The 20,489-nt window shown below is 39.3% G+C and overlaps 1 pseudogene; it reads left to right on the top strand.

Annotated features, from left to right (window-relative positions):
• The first annotated feature begins 4,310 nt into the window (after positions 1-4,310).
• The window catches only part of LOC108868551, a 29,175-nt pseudogene continuing 12,996 nt past the window's right edge, over positions 4,311-20,489 (top strand).

Here is a 20,489-nt window from a genome sequence, read left to right as displayed (position 1 = left end):
CATATGCACACATCTTGGCATTAGGCTCCACCGATGTTGAGATTGGCTTGCATTCAAGCATCCCAAACTTCTGCGACAAGTCTTTTGCATACTTTTGTTGACACGGAAGTATTCCTTCTTGCATGCGATCAACCTCTAATCCAAGAAAGTGCTTGAGTTGTCCAAGTTCTTTCATCTTGAACCGAACTGACAGATTTTTCTTTGTTCGACAAATTTTAACCTCATCATCGCCAGTGATGATTAGGTCATCCACGTACACTAGCACAATAGCTAACTTTCCTCCATTAGCTTTAACAAATAAGCTGGAATCTGCATGCGCCACTGAGTAACCACTTTGCGTTAGAAATTCTGCAATCTTACCGTACCACGCCCTTGGTGCTTGTTTTAGACCGTAGAGTGCTTTCCTCAACTTGCACACGTACTCGGAATGAACTTTACTTTCAAAGCCCATTGGCTGCATCATGTAGATCTCCCGATCTAACTCTCCATGCAAAAAAGCATTCTTCACATCCATATGGTATAGATTCCAATTTTTGTTAGCTGCAAGTGCAAGTAGGACTCGTATGGTTGTAAGCTTTGCTACTAGACTAAACGTTTCATCATAGTCTAGTCCATACTGCTGAGAGAAACCTCGAGCCACCAACCGAGCCTTGTACCTTTCAACTGAACTTTCAGGACGACGTTTTATCTTGTACACCCATTTGCAGGATATGGGTTTCACATCCCTTGGCTTTGGCACCAAATCCCAAGTCTGATTCTACTTAAGTGCAATGATTTCTTCTTTCATAGCTCTTACCCATTCAGAACTCTGTGATGCTTCTTCAAATGCCTTAGGTTCTTTTGGTGCTCCATCAATTATGGTAGCATTGGCATATTTAGGATTTGGCTTTCGTACTCTTGTTGACCTTCTTAGTTGTGATTGTGGAGTTAATACTTCCACTTTACTAGGTCTAACTTTTTGTGGTTGTTGGTACACACCTGTTTGCCAAGAACTCTTAGGTACTTCTTGCTCGACATCGTCTCCAGCAAGCAAATCTTCAGGCTCATCTGGACTTGATTGGATTTGGGCAGCTTGGTCTCCCAGTTTCCCTTGCAACATATCTTCAAACTCTTTTGGGTCGAGCAACGCCTCATTTTCTAAGCACCAACAAGATGATGCTTCTGCATCTCATTCTTCCTCCACAGCTAGAGACGCAACAACATCCCAATCATCTTCAATTTTCTTCTCTGAGTTGGCGACATTACTTTCTACAGACCTTTTGAACCAGCAATGCTTCGCCATGTGGCCATTCTTTCCACAATTGTAACACTTGCCCTCAAATCTTTTATTATTCTGGGACTGACCACGGTTGCCGTGATACTTCGGAGCTCCCCCTGGCCGAGAACTCCCTCCTTCTTGATGACCTTTTTCCTTGTCACCATTTCTTTTAGATCCACCACCAGCACGCTGCTTAAAGCTGCCTTTACTTTTGGTGTAGAGTGCTTCCTCCTCATCTTTTAATGAGACCCTTCCCATTTGCTTTGCCAAAGCTTCTTGATCAGCAAGCAAATTCTCAAACTCAACAAGTGATGGTTGGGTCGGCCAGCCTTGTACAGCGGCAGCAAAGCCTCAATATTCGGGTGGCGAAGGTGTCCCACGCTTCTTTTGGTGTCTTGGCCTTCCGTATGTGCTCCAACATGTCATCTTCAACTGTGGTTTTTAAGGCAAACATGGCCTTACCTGCCTTGATCTTCCACTTCCTCAAAGCGCCGCTAGTGTCTTCTTCTGGTTGCGTAACTTCATTACTGCCGACGACATCCCAAAGATCTTGGCCTTGTAGGTAAGACTCCATAGACGGCGCCCACGTGTTGTGATTTTTGTTGTTCAACTTCTTGATTGCTCCAACAACTTGAAGATCTCCCATCGTGTCAGTAGAGCTTCGATAAGCCAAACAAGATTAACGAATAATCTTGCGAAGTACTAAACTTCTCATGATTCTCAAAAGCTTTAATAGAGACGGTCCCTAATCGTACTGCTTTGATACCAATTGTTGGGTAAAAACTTAGAGTACTCAACTCTAGCACAAGTGTTGAAGAGACAATACGAGTAAACTAATTACTTGTATTACACAAACAAAATACTACAACACTCTCAAAGGACACTCTTAGAAGCAATGGCACTCACTTACTTTCTAGAGACAAACTCTAGACCACTAATTCTCTCACAAGACTACTCTTTCTTCTCACTCTCACTTGGTTGCTTGCTTGCTTGATTACAAGCTTACTTGGTTGGTTGATTACTAACACACATGCATACATATTTATAGGCATGTTTGCCGACATATGGCCTCACTAGAATTTTCTAGTGCATGATCATGCACACACTACACCAACCTAGGCTTTGCATATCAGCCTTGCCGACTTGAATGATGCTAGAATTTTCTAGCATATTATTACACACACACACACACACACATTTGTTATAATAGCTAGACAATTCTAGCTTGTTCCCACCAACACACTTATGCTAGAAGATTCTAGCATATGAATGCTTTCTCCATTGTTTCTTCATCATGGGCCAGTCTTTATTATTTGGGCTGGTGTTGTACTTTTAACAGAACAAGGATTGTATTTGTATATATTTCAAGGAAGTAATACAATGAAATTATCCCGTAAAATTCTATTGATACAAGAACACCTGCACTTTTGTAAAAGATGGAAGGAAGATAATTTTGGGTCCCTCAAAGAATGATCAGGTGGCAGAACTTGACAGGAAGAAGAGCACCGGTTGTCTTACCATGACAGACTTTATGGAGGCAATCCGAAGGGAATCTTATGTATATGCACTAGTAGTTAAAGAGCAAAACTTTGGGAAGCCAATTCCGATTGACATTGAGCCTTTAATTCAGGAGTTCACTGATGTTTTTCCGGAAGAATGACCGTCAGGCTTACCACCAATGAGAGACATACAACATCAAATCGACCTCATCCCCAGTGCAAATCTGCCCAATAAGGCTGCCTATCAAATGAGTCCCAGTGAGCATCAAGAATTGCAGAGACAGGTCCTAGAATTAATTGCGAAGGGGTTAATTCGGGAGAGCATGAGCCTGTTGGAAATTCAAATAAAAACAGTCTGTAAAAAGGTTGCTGCTAGCTGGTAGTTTCTTTACAGGTTGTATCCACACATGCTGCAACTACAAAGACTAAAGTTTCCTCCATGTGCTAGCTGAAAGTGTGTTGAAAGACAGCAGAGATGTGAGCTGCTGTAGCTGTCCAAAGTTCACATGATCTGTTTGCATGTGTTGTCTTATTGTTTATTCATTTTCTGCTTGTATAAATAAGCCTCCTTGCTAGGCTTTAGAATCATTCAATCCGAATCCCACTTCCAATTGTGAAGAAGCTTGTAAGCTTTCTTATTCCATCAGTTTGTAAACCTTTTGTCATATATCAAAATCCAAGTGTTTTGCCAAAGCTTGTTGCTTCCCTCCTTTCTCTATTTCTTTCTTTGTCCAATTTTATTGAGAGTGCAAAGTGAGAGGTGTGATAGAGTTTGTAAACTTATCACCCACATATTTTGGTATTGAGTAAGCAAACTCCGGTGAATACCAACAATTGGTATCAGAGCCAGAATACCATTCTGGCAAGTGCAGTAGCTATGGCGTCCAATTTAGTGCAACTCCAAGTTCCCACATTGAAGAAAGAAAATTATGAAAGATGGTGCATCCAATTCAAAGCATTGTTTGGATCACAGGAGCTATGGGAAGTTGTCAGTAGTGGGTATGTTGTACCCACTGCCGAGCAAGAAGCCGTATATACTGCGGATCAAAGGAACACTCTCAAGGACTTACGAAAGAATGACCAAAAGGCGCTGTATCTTCTATACCAGGGTTTGGAAGATTCAACGTTCGAAAAGGTTGCAGAAGCAACAACAAGCAAGCAAGTATGGGATACACTCAGTACAATCTACAAAGGAGTAGATCGAGTCAAGAAAGTGAGGTTACAGTCACTTCGAGCAGATTTTGAAACTGCTCACATGAATGAAGGGGAGAGCATCTTCGACTATCACTCAAGGCTCATTGTGATAGTAAATTAGATAAGGAGAAATGGCGAGAGACTCGATGAAGTACGAGTTGTGGAGAAGATACTCCGGTCACTCACATCTAAGTTTGAGCATGTGGTGACTGCCATTAAGGAATCCAAGGATTTGGAGGTGATGAGCGCAGAGGAGGTACTAGGATCCCTCCTAGTTCACGAGCAACGCATTCAGAAGAATGCAAACCCCACAATGCTAGAGCAAGCTTTGGAGTCAAAGTTGAATATTGACAAACCAAATGGAGGTCGTGGGCAGTGGAACTCACGTCATGGGAGTTCATCTAACCGGAGCCGAGGACGAGCTCGAGGAAGAGGTCGAGGCTATGCACAAAATCGAGGTCAGTCTCAGGAGTGGAGATCTACTCGAGGAAAGGTGCATATCCAGTGTCATAGTTGCAAGCAGTATGGACATTATGCAAATGAATTTTCATATAAAAATGGTGAGCATGTCAACATGGCAGAATCAAGTGGAAATGCTGGTGAAGAACTTACAGTCTTACTAGCACACCATGATATCAGTAGCCAACAAGATGTCTGGTATTTAGACTCTGGTGCAAGCAACCACATGTGTGGAAAGAAGGAGTTTTTTGCCGAACTAAAAGATGGGGCCTATGGATCTATAAGTCTTGGTGACTCCTCAAAGTTGCCAGTTGAAGGCAAAAGGAAGATCAAGATCATCCAGAAGGATGGTAAAGAAGAATACATCTCCGATACCTACTACATACCAGGTATGAAGAGCAACATTCTAAGCATTGGTCAACTGCTCCAGAAAGGGTACATTATACATATGGAGAATATGTTTCTCACTCTTAGAAATGCAAGGAGAAAACTTATTGCACGTGTTCAAATGTTAAAGAACCGAATGTTCCCGTTGAAGTTGAACACAAAGATTGGGAGTTGCAACATCAGTGTAATGGAAGATGAGTCATGGAAATGGCACCTTCGATTTGGCCATCTTCATTTCAATGGCCTAAAGTTGCTGTCAAGTGGAGGAATGGTTCGTGGTCTACCCCAAATTGAAGCCACACGCCAAGTATGTGAAGGTTGTGTGCTTGGCAAGCAAGCACAACTATCGTTCCCTGTTGGTGATACATGAAGAGCAAAGGCACCACTGCAGTTGGTGCACACAGATATATGTGGTCCATTGGATCTCATGTCTTATGGAGGTAATAGGTATTTTATTACTTTCATTGATGATTTTAGTAGAAAGACTTGGGTTTACTTTCTCAAGGAGAAGTCAGCTGCCCTAAGAATCTTCAAGGAGTTCAAGGCACTCACAGAGGCTGAAAGCAACCACAAGCTTGTGGCTGTGAGATCAAATAGAGGTGGAGAGTACACCTCCAATGCTTTCCAAGCATACTGCAAGGAGCAAGGAATTAGGCATCAACTTACTGCTGCCTATACCCCACAGCAAAATGGGATAGCCGAAAGAAAGAATCGAACCATCCTTGACATAACAAGGTCCATGCTTAAGGAGAAGAATTTGCCAAAAGAGTTATGGGCAGAAGCTGTAGCTTGTTCGATTTATTTGTTGAATCGATGTCCAACAAAGAGTGTCAAGAAGATGACACCACAAGAGGCTTGGAGTGGATACAAGCCGAATGTTACACACCTAAGAATTTTTGGGTGTGTTGCATATGCTCAAGTTCCAGAAGCCAAGAGGAGGAAACTTGATGATAGAGGTGAGAAGTGTGTGTTTGTGGGCTATAGTGAAGAGTCCAAGGCGTACAAGCTCTACAACCCACTAACTGGCAAACTAGTGGTTAGTAGAGATGTCATCTTCAGTGAGAAAGAGACATGGAAGTGGAACAACAAAGAAGTCAGTAAAGAGAAGATCGTCTCCACTGATTTTGAAGAACCAGAAGTTGTACCACCTATTGAGCAACAACCTGCTCAAACAATCACAACAACTCTAGTGCACAAAATTGCAAGGAGTGGTCCTACATCTAGTGGGGAAAGCAGCTCCTCAACTCTAGTGAGGTTAAGGAGTCTCACAGAGATTTATGGACAAGAAGAAGAAGAAACCAATTTTTTCTGCTTCTATGCAGACCACGAGCCTCTCTCATTCAATGAAGTCGTGGAAGAAAATTGTTGGAAAAAAGCCATGGAAGAAGAGATCCATGCCATCGAGAAGAATGACACTTGGGAGTTAACAAAGCTCCCACCAAATCAGAAGGCTATTGGTGTTAAGTGGGTGTACAAGATCAAACGCACTGCAGATGGGAGTGTAGATCGGTACAAATCAAGGCTTGTAGCAAAGGGCTACAAACAGAAGTATGGAGTGGACTATGATGAAGTCTATGCTCCAGTTGCAAGACTTGACACGGTAAGATTACTAATCTCTCTTGCCGCTCAACATAAATGGAAAATTTATCAATTAGATGTCAAGTCAGCCTTCCTTAATGGAGTTCTTGAGGAAGAAGTGTATGTGGAACAACCGGAAGGCTTCCAAGTACAAGGAGAAGAAGAAAAGGTGTATCGTTTGAAGAAGGCTTTGTATGGCCTCAAGCAAGCACCACGAGCTTGGAACTCAAGGATTGATAACTACCTTCACCAAAATGGATTTCAGAAATGTCCATACGAGCATTCAGTTTACATGAAGAATGGTGCAAAAGGGGAGTTCTTAATTATTTGTCTCTATGTAGATGACTTGTTGTTTACAGGAAACAATGAAGCAATGTTCTGTGAGTTCAAGTAATCCATGTTCAGTGAATTCGAGATGACTGACAATGGATTAATGTCATACTTTCTTGCCATAGAAGTGAAGCAAGGAAGTGACGGTATCTACATCTTTCAACAAAAGTACATGAGAGATATATTGGAGAAATTCAATATGGACAAGTGCAATATTGTCAACACTCCAGTTGCAACTGGATTGAAGCTGTCCAAGGAAGGAGAAGGTGAGTTTGTAAACTCAACCGTGTACAAAAGCTTGGTTGGAAGCCTAAGGTACCTTACAATCACAAGACCTGATATAGTTTATGGTGTTGGACTCGTGAGTCGAAACATGGAAACACCAAGGGAGTCTCTTTGGCTGGCCGCCAAGAGAATTTTGAGGTACATAAGAGGTACTCTAAACTATGGTCTATTTTATATTTTGGTGAAGATGCAAAATTATTTGGTTATTCAGATAGTGATTGGGGAGGTGACCAAGATGAAAGGAAAAGCACAACTGGCTATGTGTTTTTTCTAGGATCAACAACTTTCTCATGGACTTCAAAGAAGCAATCAATTGTTGCTTTGTCATCATGTGAAGCCGAGTATGTTGCTGTTGAAGGAAGATTTGTGAAAAACATGTTCATTTAAGCAATATCAATAGCATGCAATTAACAATTAAAGGCGGAATCATGCTTGTATGCACTTAAAACAAAACATTTACCCATGAAATTCAAAGCCTAGTAGATAGGTGAACCAAGACTCAACTCAAAACAAAGTGAGTTGAGAAATCAATACCTTTGTAGATTCCTCTTTGCATAAGCAAAGGCTAATCACCCAAAGAGAGGGCCTTCATTCCTTGCATCTTAGATCCATGGATTTGGATGGATGAAAAGGTTTCTCCAAGTTCCCAAAATTGAGAACCTCTAATTATTCATCACCAAGGCATAATGAAGAAGAAATGAGTGACCTTGGAGGAGTTTGATTGCTAGATGATCCCTCCAAGGTGGCCTAAATTTTAGAGAGAAAGGAGAGCTTGTGTTCTCATCCTTTCCCCAAAAATTACCATATGTAAATTTTAGGCTATAAAGTCCTTTATATAGTCCCTTCAAATAAGTGACCTAATGGACCAAAAGCCCTATTCTTCTAACATGGCAAGCCTATAGGGTTTATTGGGCTTTCAAGCCCTTTGTTTATTCAAGTTGTCATACAACTTGAGTTAATGGGCTTGACATTCAAATCCCATTAGGCCTTGCGGCCCAAAACTAACCCGAGGTCTTTAACGAACTTATTCGTTTGATTAATTAACATATTAATTAATCCTAGCCTTAGATAAATAATTAAACCATTTAATTATTCTTACTCATCTCCGTTGTTTCTTCAAACTCTACCTTACTCGGTGAACGATCCATTAGGTTCCTTTTAGCGAGGCAGTGGGCGATTAAAACTCTTTCTAATCGATTGTGAATTGAAACTTACTTTCAATTCTCCCGTTAGTGATAATACACTTTTAGGGCTTCCACAAACCATGGTTGACGCCTAGCAGCATGTCATGGTTACCCAAGCTAATCAGAAGAGGTGGAGAACCTATTCAGTTTTAGGATTACAAATGCAATACGGTCTTTCTCTAATACAATACTCTTGACCACATTGTTTGGTTTGATAGTTTATTCATGTCTACTATCCAATGGGAGTCTTGTGCTTATATGATTACCTTGAATGTGATTTGGAACACATTCCTAAATCTCATTCATACTTTGGCCAAAGATTCTTAATCATATCATAGAGTATTCTCCCTCAAACAGTTTGAAGGTTAGAGATCCCTTGTTGCGCATTCACTTGCCTCCATGACTAAGTGGCTTAACCCCAACGATGCCATGGACACCCTCCTGATGGAGTGACTTTGACATAATCAAAGATTAAGGACCTAACCACAAGACAACTGTGATGCCTCAGGTCAAAAGACTAATTTGCATTATCTCAACCATGAGTTCTCATGTGACATGAATATGAGAACTCTTCGTTGATCGTGTTCAGTGAACTCATTCTCTATTGAGCACCTACGTACTTGTCTTGATGTCACACACACCAATGACTCGAGACTAGTCACTCTCCCTGAGAGAAGACATAGCACGTACTGATCTTAACGGACTGTCAATGCCCAATTGACAATCCTATGATCAGGAACGTTTAGGATGTGTCAACGAAAGAATGGTCTCATGAATCTAACTTCTTTAGATCGCATTCTTCCAATCACATATTCCTTGGACTTATCGTTTAAGCATATAACATTTATATGAGACGGCTCAAACAATAATGTTTGCCCTTAATATTAAACTAGATTAGTTTAACATGTGAAATGTCCATAAAGTATCATCATATGATTGGTTTTAGGGCACATTTCCAACAATCTCCCACTTGCACTAGAGCCAATCAGCTTAGTCATCAGTGATGATACCTCTTCTGTAGTCATTTCATAAATGGCTGAGTAGTAGGCCTAGACAATGGATATCTATATGTTATCCATAGAAGCAACCTTGAGAATAACGACGTCACCATTATACATGATTCTCAATCATGTGGTTCAGTCTCTCATTTGAGTTCGGACTTTGATGAGACCTTGATTCCCTGGCTTGAGCTATCGCCCCATTAGTGTCATACACTTTCTGGTTGGAACCGAATGGAGAGTTCATGAATGAACTTTCCCATCCAAACAACAATGTTGTAAGCTTCTATATGGCAATATATTTTGCATACATGATGGAACACATTAAAGTCATTACTTTTAACGTTTCCACCCAAATATCTCTTTAGTCATAATAAAGAGATATCTCATTATCACTTCATTCATAATGAAGAGATATTCTATGATGGATTAGATTCATAATCTAATACATTTACGCTTCCATTACGTTACTCTAATTCTTCCTCATTCTTGAGGAATCCATCCTTAGTATTTCTTAAATACCTAAGGATTCACTTGACAGTTGCCATGGTTCTGATCCTGGGCTTGCACTGATATCATCTTGTACCGTTCTAGGTACAACTTATATCAATGTTTTCATACAATATGTAATACATAAATCACCTTTCTGCGTATGCATAAAGGATTCTATTTACGCATTATTTCTTTGGGAGTCAATGGGTACATTCCCTTTGAGAAGAACAACTTCCTAGTCTCACTAGAATTGTCATTCTAATTGAAGTTTATCATCATATGAGAAACTTCCTAGCATCTCATTGCCTATTTTAGGGATTGATATAATCCAATTATATCTTGAAATCTATCATTATAGATTTCCATCCCATGTATATAGACTATGTCTCCCATATACATTCTATCATTATAGAATGTTTAAAGTCATAACTTTAACGATGAAGAATTCCTTTCATTTTCAAAATTAATATATATCATGTATATATATTCAAATTTAGGAATATGATCAACTCCCACTAATCTTTTGTAAACCTAGTAAACAAAAGATTCATTTACATCTTTATGAGAAATCAAACAATTGATCTTTTCTCATAAGACGCTTATAGCTCCCACTAGCTTACTAAGATCCATGATGGATGGATCTCTACAACTAACCTGTCTTGTGATTTATTGTTTTAGACATATATTATCAAGACTATCTTAATAATGGTTTCGGAAACCCATATTATGTCCAAACCATTCAACTGAGACGGTTTATAAATCCTTCTGGACTACCTTGGAGCTTGTGGTATAGGAACTAGGTTGTCTTAGAAGTATATATCATATATATATGGGTAATTGATAATGTCCAACGAACTAAATCTTATTTATGTTCATTCTTCTCCTAATGGAGAAATTCATTATCTTACGATGCTACTTTCCTTGATATTTTTCAAGGAAATTAATCTAAAGTGTTACTTTTTCCTTGGATCAAATCTAAGGAGGTAAATACTTTAGACGTCTTACTCATCTACTTACATTTCTTGAATTCTTTGAAACCTTTTGCAAAGTATTCGGACTTGTGTTTATTCAAAATAAACTATAGTCCAACCGAGAGTGATCTTCGGTGAATGTCATACAACATGAGTAGTATTATGTTGTGGACAAGTGCCACTAACATCTAAGTGAATTAACCTCAACAACTTTGTGATTCTTTCTTCTTTCCAAAAGAATAAAGATTCGAACATTTCGCCTCTATACAATTTTAACAAGAAGGTATTGGATCCGGATCTAACGATCCAAAGCATCCATCTATGACCAACTCGTAACTTATGTTTTAGAGGTATCACAACTCAGTTGGGATTAGTCACTACCTTGCAACCTTTTGGGTTTTAAGCATCATCGTATTCTAAACAGTTAAACTACCACATCATCTCTACTATAGAGACAACCAATTAAATTACAATAATCTAATTATTGATTAATAAAGAACAATGTTTTGTCAAACAAAACATTTATCCATCTCTACTATAGTGACGGATTTAAGTTCCTTAAAATTGGAATGTAAAGACAATTTTTAGTATTTTCCAATTTCTTTGGTAGTTCATATGAGGAAGTAAGTACAATCCGCTTTCGCAGAGATCTATATTTTATTCACTTTCCGAATGTGAAGTACTTTCTCTTCTCTCATTAATCTTCTACTTTTTATTAGCACACTTTTACAATAATTGTAAAACATAGTTACTAATACGGAATCATGCATTCAAGTAGAAGAACCAACTGTTATGAACTTTTCAAGAACATTTTACAACACCTTCAAAAGGTGTGTTCTTGACACTTGCAAGACATTTCTTGCAAATACCCCTTCCAATGTCCATCCTTTCATAAAGAAAGTTTGTTCCCTTGGAGTTATTTTGCCTTCTTCATTTGACTTCCCTTTTGACTACAATAGTCATGGTCCCTAAACTCCCACTATCTCTCTTGAAACTTATTTCAAATGTGTTATACACATCAAACGATTTGGAGAGCGTGCGGTTATTGTTCACTATATAGTTTACAATAAACTTAGTGAACCATTAGGATAGGGACACAAAGGTGAAGTCCTTGCCTAGTTTCCGTCTCGTTAAGTGGTTTAACACTTCAACACTCAATGATTCAAAATCATCATAAGTCCATATAAATGGACTATTTTTGTCAACCAACCATTATGTTCTAAACATAATAACAAACTTTCAAGAGTTGTTCAAGGCAACTCTCATTTCTTCATACAACAATTTGTAAGTGAAGAATCATGGCACATAACGCGTCCATGCCCTTGTGCTTACTTCAAAAGTTCCTTGTTTATGTAACAAAGAAACAAGCACGAAAGTTTGTGTTGATTAAGGGTTGTTCAAAGCAACTCTTATTTCTTCATACAACAATTTGTATTTGAAGAATTATGACATTAAAAGTGTTGTCCTTCTCATGTTAGACTTATCTAACATATTCTTCCAATGATACATTATCAATAGGAAGATTGTGAGGATGAGCCTACTTAGTTACATCTACAAGCCATTAAAGACAATCTATGGGATTGTAGAACTAAGTCCGGAAATTAAAGCATTCGGCTTTTCTTTGTCAAGTTTTGGATAGCGTTTGCAAATATATTGGTAAACAAATACATAACGAATATAAATTGATTGATTTTAAGCCATTTGATTCGGGTCTTTAAATCAAATAGCACCACCCACTATTTTTGGCAAATTCCATATCCCTCATCGGAATTCGAGAGTTTTGTTGAACTCTTAGCGGGGTATGGGAGACTCACCATTACCAAGCCCACCTCACGATGATACGATGTTGGTTAGCAAAAATAATGATGAGAGAATAACGCTTTACTCATTTACAACGTTTGTAATTACCCATCTTGTTTGGCCTCTAGAGAATGTTGCCTCACGATGATACGATGTTGGCACTATTGCACTTAGTTAAGTTATTCCCACCATGCTTAGTTCATGAAGGGGTTCAAGAATAGCCTCATAATGATATGATGTTGGCCATCCTCGTTGCCTACACTCACCTCATCATATGCGTATAGACTCCTCCTGAATGTAAGCATGCACTTTGTACTCCCTGATAGGAGCATATTTATGCGCCTTAGTTAGCTAGTTCTTATGCATTTTTGTTATGTTTTCTTCGTTAAAGTAGTCTTTTAAGCTACTTTCATGTGTTTTCAGGTTTAAAGGACATATTACATGAAATGATGCAATTTGGAGCTTTTGGAGCAAAACTGAGCTGGAATGTGGTGTATGCAAATGGAGGACGAGGAATGGACGTCCAAAACTAAACCATAATCCGTGCATCCCACCATTCCTATCCATCATCCATAAACCCTAATTCCCTTTAGGCCCAAATCCATGCATTAAGCCCTTCACCCTAATTCTTCCTCCTAATTAGTGCATCCCACCATTCCATTCCATAATTTCCATTAGTGCATCCCACCATTCCATTCCATAATTTCCATTAGTGCATCCCACCATTCCATTCACACTTAAATGCCCATTATCCCATTTTTTTAGCTTTTAATTCCACACCATCCCATTATCCTTTACATCCACTAAACCATGCATCCACATTCACCTAAATAAACCCTAAATTACATCCACTAAACCATCCATCCCACCATTCCATTACCATCCACACCTTTTCCCTTCCACCAAATACCTTAAACAAACATCCATTAACACCCATTCTCTTCCTATAAATACCCATTCATTCCATTCTCCAAATCATCTCATTTTCCATTGTAATACACAAACACTTCTCCTTCTCCATCTTCTTCATTTCCACTCCATTCCACACTTCCATCCCCCCAACCAACCTATCCTTAAACCTTGTGCTACAACAACGAGGAAGAGAAGAGTGCCTAAACGTTCATACAATTCAAGTTTGAGTTGTTGGAATGTTTAGGTGTTTCTTTGATTTCAAAGTTTCATTTTAATTCTCTTTGTTTTGTACGTATAAGGAATGGAAGAGAAGAGTGCTTAAACGTTCATACAATTCAAGTTTTGAGTTGTTGGAATGTTTAGGTGTTTCTTTGATTTCAAAGTTATGAGGAACTAAACCCCCTTTAGCTAGGGGGTGATTCGAAACTATGTTTATATTTGCAATATGAATTGATTAACTTTCGTTGGAATTTCATAAGTTGTGGATTCAATTTGTTTAACCGTTTGATTGATAACTTATTTATGAATGTTTATTAAGAATGCGCACTTAATTTTCATGCATAAATATGACGCTAGAATATAAGTGATTTTCACCTAATCGTTATGAACTTATATTCACAAGTAGTGGAGGTTGCTTATAAACAATCGCGTTAAATGAATTCTTGGCACGAGTTTCATGCTCATCATAGTAACGAATGCCTCGTCAACACTTATAGTTTTCATAATGCTTAATGATCTTTGATTGTATCTTTATTGTGCTGTTCACGTAAAGGACTTTTGGAGAATGTTGTGAATTGCGTTGCGCAAACCCATCCAATTCATTAACTTAAGGAAAACTTGACGGTTAATTTAAGCGGACCTAATTAATCCGGAGTGTTGAGTTTCATAATTTATCGAAAGACCAACTGAGAATCAATCTTGTATGCAAGTATAACATGTGTGGAGATGAACCCCTTGGCTATTCCATCATCCATATTTTCATCTCATTCATATTTACGTTTTGCCTTTAATTACAATTTGTCCATTTAATTTAATCTCGTCCAAACACAATCCCCCCTTTATTTTATTGTCAAATTAGTTAGAAATCAATTTAGTTTGTGTTTTTAAAGAATTTTGAGTCTTTTGGTTTGTCTTAGTGTTTTAACGTTTAGTTTCACATTCTTTGAGTCTAGTTTAGTGTTTTATCTTGTTTTTACGTTTTTGAGTCAGTTTCCAAGGTTTTAGCAATCCCTCCTAATCCCCGGTCCAGAACGATCCCTACTTATACTTATACTACAATTGACAAAAAGAGGGTTTAATTTGTGTGCGTATAAATATCGCATCAAATTTTGGCGCCGTTGCCGGGGATTAGCAACTTTGCTAATCCCTTGGTTCTTTTCTTTTTGGTTTAGTTGTTTTCGTTTTAGTTTCTAACTTAGTGTTGTTTTCTTTGTTTGTTGTTACTTTTGATATTTGATTTAGTCTCTTTCTTTGATTTTAGGTACTAGAGAAGTAAGATATGGATCTTGCTAGCATTCAAGCTCAATTGGCAAATCTTACTTCTCAATTGTCGCCGTATGCCGAAAAGACCACAATGCAGAGTGTCCCTACATTTGGTGCTTCATATAGGCAAGGATTTCAAGCCAATCAATGTCCACAAAGAGATTGGAGGGATCATTCAAACTCTATGTGGTGGGAAGCTCAACAAGTTCAACGTGAAGCATATTGGCAGCCATATGAGGAGTTCTATTCAAGACCTATGCAGCCACCACAACTTGATATGCAATATGTTCAATTAAATTCAAGTTCGTCAATAGATTATAATCAAATTCTTAATGAATTAAATTCTTTGGTGCAGGGGTCACAAAATCAAGCCAAGGAGGCTCAACAAGAAGCATATTGGCAACCATATGAGGAGTTCTATACCACACCTATGCAGCCACCACAAGCTCCCCCACAACAATTCCAATCAAGTTCAAGTATGTCCATGGATAATGATAAAAATTTTCAATTACTAACTTCTTTGACGCAGGACGAACAAAATCAAGACAAGAAGTTGGGTAAATTGGAGGAGCAAATTGGGCAGATTATGGAGTTCATGAAACAAATTCAAGAGGAAAGTGAACTCTCCAACTCAACTATTGAAAACTTGAAGGAAGATTTTGCAATCCATAATGCTATCACTTTGGGAAGTGCTATGGAGGTTGGAGCTGACCTAAAAATGTCCAAACATAGCCTAGAAGTGGATGAGGAGCTGCTAATTGAGGAGGAGGAAGAAGACATGCACACGTCAAGGGTAGAACAACCCTTGCCGCAGCCCCCTAAGCCCTCTAAACCACCCACCACAAGTAAGGACGTCCCAATTCCATGTTGTTCTGATGTTATTCCACCCAATGTCCCTTTTCCTAGCAGGTTTTTGATTCCCAACCAAGAAGAGAGTAAAAAGGACATCGTGGAAGCCTTCCCAAAGGTGCAGAATGCTATTCCAATTCTTGGTGCAACACAACAAGTTTTAGATAGTGTTGAATTCTTCAAAGGACTTTGTACACCAAGAAGAATGATTCAAGAGAAGGTAGTGGCTGGAGAAGATGTAGAAGGCATCAAAGAGGACATATTTGAAACCACAAAACCCAAAGAAGTTGAATTTGATGACATTGGACAAGTCATAACCATCATATGCAATCTGGCCAAGTCCAATATCCCTGAAACTTTCAAAGGAGTGGTGTTTGTCATTGAGTTCTTGTCGGACAAAACAAGTAAGTCATCTTCTCCAAATTCCATTACATTTTATACTAACTGGCTGATTTTGATGAATCAGGCACCTACACTAGAATTTAAACCAATGCCGGTTCACTTCAAGTATCACCTTCCATTCAAGGATCAATTCCATGCTGTGGGACCTAGGGAAGTTTGAATGGAGGTTTCGTCCGGCTGGAAGACGTAAAAGAAAGCGCTACTTGGGAGGCAACCCAATACAGTGAATAAACCTTGTTCATTGATTTCCGAGTGATTATAATTAAAAAAAAAAAAAAAGAAAAAAAAAAAACTTGTTCATTTATTTTTGAGAAATTACAATTGTATCTAAACATGGCAGAAAGATGGAGCCTTCACAAGGGTTGTGTACGTGAGGCCCCACTACATGGCAATACTCTCGGAGCAGGAGGTCTCGGAGCAGAAGGTATCGGAGCGGGAGGCATCGGAGCGGAAGGCATCGGAGCGGGAGGTACCAAAGATAGATCATTCAAGGCCTCAAACCTTGGTGGAACGCTGGATGACCCAGGAAAGAGGTGCCTCTGGAAGAAAGCCGCAAGCTTTTGACGGTCATCAAGCTCATCAAGCTTCCTCTTCATGCCTGACGAATAATTGTTGGCAAGCATGTGCAAACTTCGGTTCTCATACTTAAGCTGTTTGATCTCCTGCTTAAGACTCTCCACCTCCACCATCAAGGATTCAACCTGACGGGAGCGAGCAAGAAGGCGTTGGCCCATGTTGGACACAGAGCCAGCGCACTGAACGCTAAGAGCCAAGGACTCTTGAACGGCCAACTCATCGGACCGTCCAGAAAGCAGCTGACTGTCTTTGGGAGTGAGGAGGTTCCGAGCCACTATCGTAGCCGTTGTGGGATCCGTCATCACAGAGTCCTCATCTGTAAGAGGGCCATGGGAAGATAAGAAAGACGGGCACCATACCTTACCCTGACGAGACGCGACCGGATCACTACTTAGACTCAAATCTAAGCAAAGGTTCGATGGGTTGGATGAGCTAGCCATTGTTCACGAAGTTAAAAGAGAAGGGGTGGACGGAGTAGATTTTCAAACGGGCCGGAGACGATTTCTGGGCAATTTTCAAGTGTGCATGCTAGAGGTGATCAATCACCTCTATTAAAGGAGAGGCGTTCACCAATTCAGAATGAAGAGACACCACTCTTCAAAACCGGAATTTCCGGCGTAAAGATCGCCAGCTCATCAGACGCAATCCCAGCTTTTCAGAAGACGCGTGGAAGGCGAGAAATCAGCTGCACACTTTAGCTGACAAATGTGGGAGACAAAGCCGAAAGCTCCCGGCTTTCCAGAAAGCGTGTGCATATTTGTCGAAAACTCCCGGCTTTGCAGAAAACGCGTGCCACTTGTCAAAAGATCTCAGACAGAGCCGCATCCACGCTACTACGTGTCGTTCAGAAAGCGAAGGGCATCGTTCGGAAATCGAAGGGGCGACTGCTCAGAAATCGAAGAGGCAAATTCAAAGATCGAAGAGTCGTCACTATTTCAAAAAGCCGGATTTGCGGGATCAAAACGTTTGTCGACAACGGTAAAAGAACAGTACCACCACTTGCTATTGAATTCCCTATATATGTCGACCTTCATTTTTTGGCAAAGCAGAACTGAAGAAAATGCCCAACTCTTTCTCACTTCTGAGGGTGCACTCCCAGCAAAGCCTTTCGAAATACTCCATTCTTTCTTCTTCCCCAAAGATGATACCAGATGCCTGGAGTACAGATGACCCAGGAGGAAACAGCACCACAAATACATGTGCTGATTCATTCACCGCTTCTTCAAAAGCAAAGGTATCTCATATCATCAAGGGCAAAAGCAAAGGTATCTCATATCATGCTCTTTCCCTGTCTTTTCCTTTGTCCTTGATATTACTTGCATGGCAAAGTGAAAGAAGCAATCAGCCGGCACTTGGAGTCTATCTGGACTCTATTCCCTGGTTGCTTACCTAGCTTTGCTGAGCTATCCTCTAACCCTCTTCAATACGAATTGGAGAGATTGAACAAAGAAACAGATAAAAGGAGGAAGCTCAGACCTTCGGGGGAGACCAAAGGAAGCCTGCTACCCAGTTCAAGAGTAGCACAAAGGAAAATCAACGATGGGAGCAGCGCATTTCAAGAGTAAGCCTGTGGAATCACTCAAGATGAAGCCTCACTGCAATCACCAAGGAGAAGATGGAATTTACACTCCATAACCAGATTTGCATCTCTAAAACTCTTCTCTTTGTTAGATACATTCTGCCATGTTTAGTATGTTTAGTTGCTGTTTTATATGTTTTCTTTTGTTTGGTGTGTTTTAAGCTTAAAACATTGAGGACAATGTTTGATTTAAGTGTGGGGGGGGGTAACTAAGTATGTTGATGCAAATTTGTTGGATTTTATCACCCATAACTTCAAGTATTGATCCTTGCTGTTTTAAAATGTTTTTAAACTGTTTTGACTTAAAAATTCGAAAATCCCATAAAATTTTGAAAAATTGTATTGAAAAACCTAAAAAGAGTTGTTTTTGTGTGTTTGTGTCGTAGGTTACCTTCCAACACAATGATGAGGATTTGGTTTTTAATTGCATGACGGTTAAAGAAAGTTACAAACATGGATGGACGTTTGATATACTCTTTGGTTTATGCTTGGTTGTAGTTATAGTTCACGAATTCACATGTAATCACAAAAAAAAAAAAATTAGTTTTTGTAACATGCTTGAAGGAATGAGCTCAAACTAACACTACATCCCTGTGAGACTTGAGCTTAAACGTTTATTTGGAGAGTTAAAATCTGTGCATTCTTTGTTTTCTAAAGTCGTTGCATGATCTCATTATTCTTTGCTTGGTTGCTACTTAGAAGGCGTTTCATCACTTAGTTCCAAATGCTAGAACTCATGCCCATTTCATTCAAAGCATGTCATTGATTTGCATAACACGTATTCAAGATGAAGTTGTGTAGTGACCACCATCAAAGCCAAACAGCCATGTGCCCTTCACTCATTTTGTGTTTAAGTTTAACCCCGTTGAGCCGTGTTAGCCCATGTTCTTTGTTAACCCACATTATCCTCACCTAGCCTAGATTAGGACCATCCTTACCCTTGTTCTCGAAGCATAGTAAGCAATGAATTCCTTTTGATTAATATGTTGCAGAAAATAAGTGTGGGGGAAGGATTATTGATGTGAGTTTATGTGCCATAGGCACGGCTAAAAAAGAGTCAAAAAAAAAAAAAAAAAAAAAAAAAAAAAAGTTGAAAAGTATTGGTTGTTGAAGTAAGGGCCCAAAACAATGAATTAGGCCCTAAGAGTTGTTTGAGTTTCCCCTATTTGTCTAAAAGTTGATTTTTGCATTCTAAGGGAATTCTAGGTCTTAATTTCATTGCTTTACTTGCTATTGCTTAAAGAACTTTTGTTTATCCCTACCTTTCCTTGTTAGCCAACACCCCAAGCCCCGTTACAACCCTCTACTTCTATCTTGAGTGTTGTGCATTTCAAATGTGGAGTTTGAATTTGGTATGAGCATATGGTGTCACTGGTTCTCGCATCTAAGTAGTAGCATCCCATTCATGAGATCATATCCATACACGTTTAATTACTCCCGAAATTGCTTTCTTTGTATAACGTATGTGAGTACTAGTCTTTCATATTTACATCAATCTTCTCACATATAACTAGTGTAGGGTGTGTAGTCAGTTTGAGTGAAAATTGAGTGCATAACGAGTGAGGAATTGAGAGAATTCTCTAAGGCATGTTACTACATTCAAAATATGTTTTAATTGATTAAATGCGAACTAGTGAATGGTGACTATGATTAAGTATGTGCTTAAGGGGAAGTAAGACTAAAAGCTATGTGAGTAATGATTTTTGACATGTCATGTTTCATTGGAAATCCCTGAGGCAAACGTTGGAAGGTTTAAGTTATGTTTTCTTTGTTTTGTTTCGTTTTGTTTACTTTAGTTGTTTTGTTTTGCTCGAGGACTAGCAAAAGTTAAGTGTGGGGGAATTTGATAGGAGCATATTTATGCGCCTTAGTTAGCTAGTTCTTATGCATTTTTGTTATGTTTTCTTCGTTAAAGTAGTCTTTTAAGCTACTTTCATGTGTTTTCAGGTTTAAAGGACATATTACATGAAATGATGCAATTTGGAGCTTTTGGAGCAAAACTGAGCTGGAATGTGGTGTATGCAAATGGAGGACGAGGAATGGACGTCCAAAACTAAACCATAATCCGTGCATCCCACCATTCCTATCCATCATCCATAAACCCTAATTCCCTTTAGGCCCAAATCCATGCATTAAGCCCTTCACCCTAATTGGCCCAAATCCATGCATTAAGCCCTTCACCCTAATTCTTCCTCCTAATTAGTGCATCCCACCATTCCATTCCATAATTTCCATTAGTGCATCCCACCATTCC

This window comes from the organism of the source record quoted next, unplaced genomic scaffold, assembly GCF_019419815.1.
Source record: "Pyrus x bretschneideri cultivar Hongxiangsu unplaced genomic scaffold, Pyrus_bretschneideri_v1 Contig316, whole genome shotgun sequence".
NCBI classification, from domain to species: Eukaryota; Viridiplantae; Streptophyta; class Magnoliopsida; order Rosales; family Rosaceae; genus Pyrus; species Pyrus x bretschneideri.
Note: the sequence above shows the minus strand (reverse complement) of the source record. Positions and strands in the feature narration are given on the sequence as shown.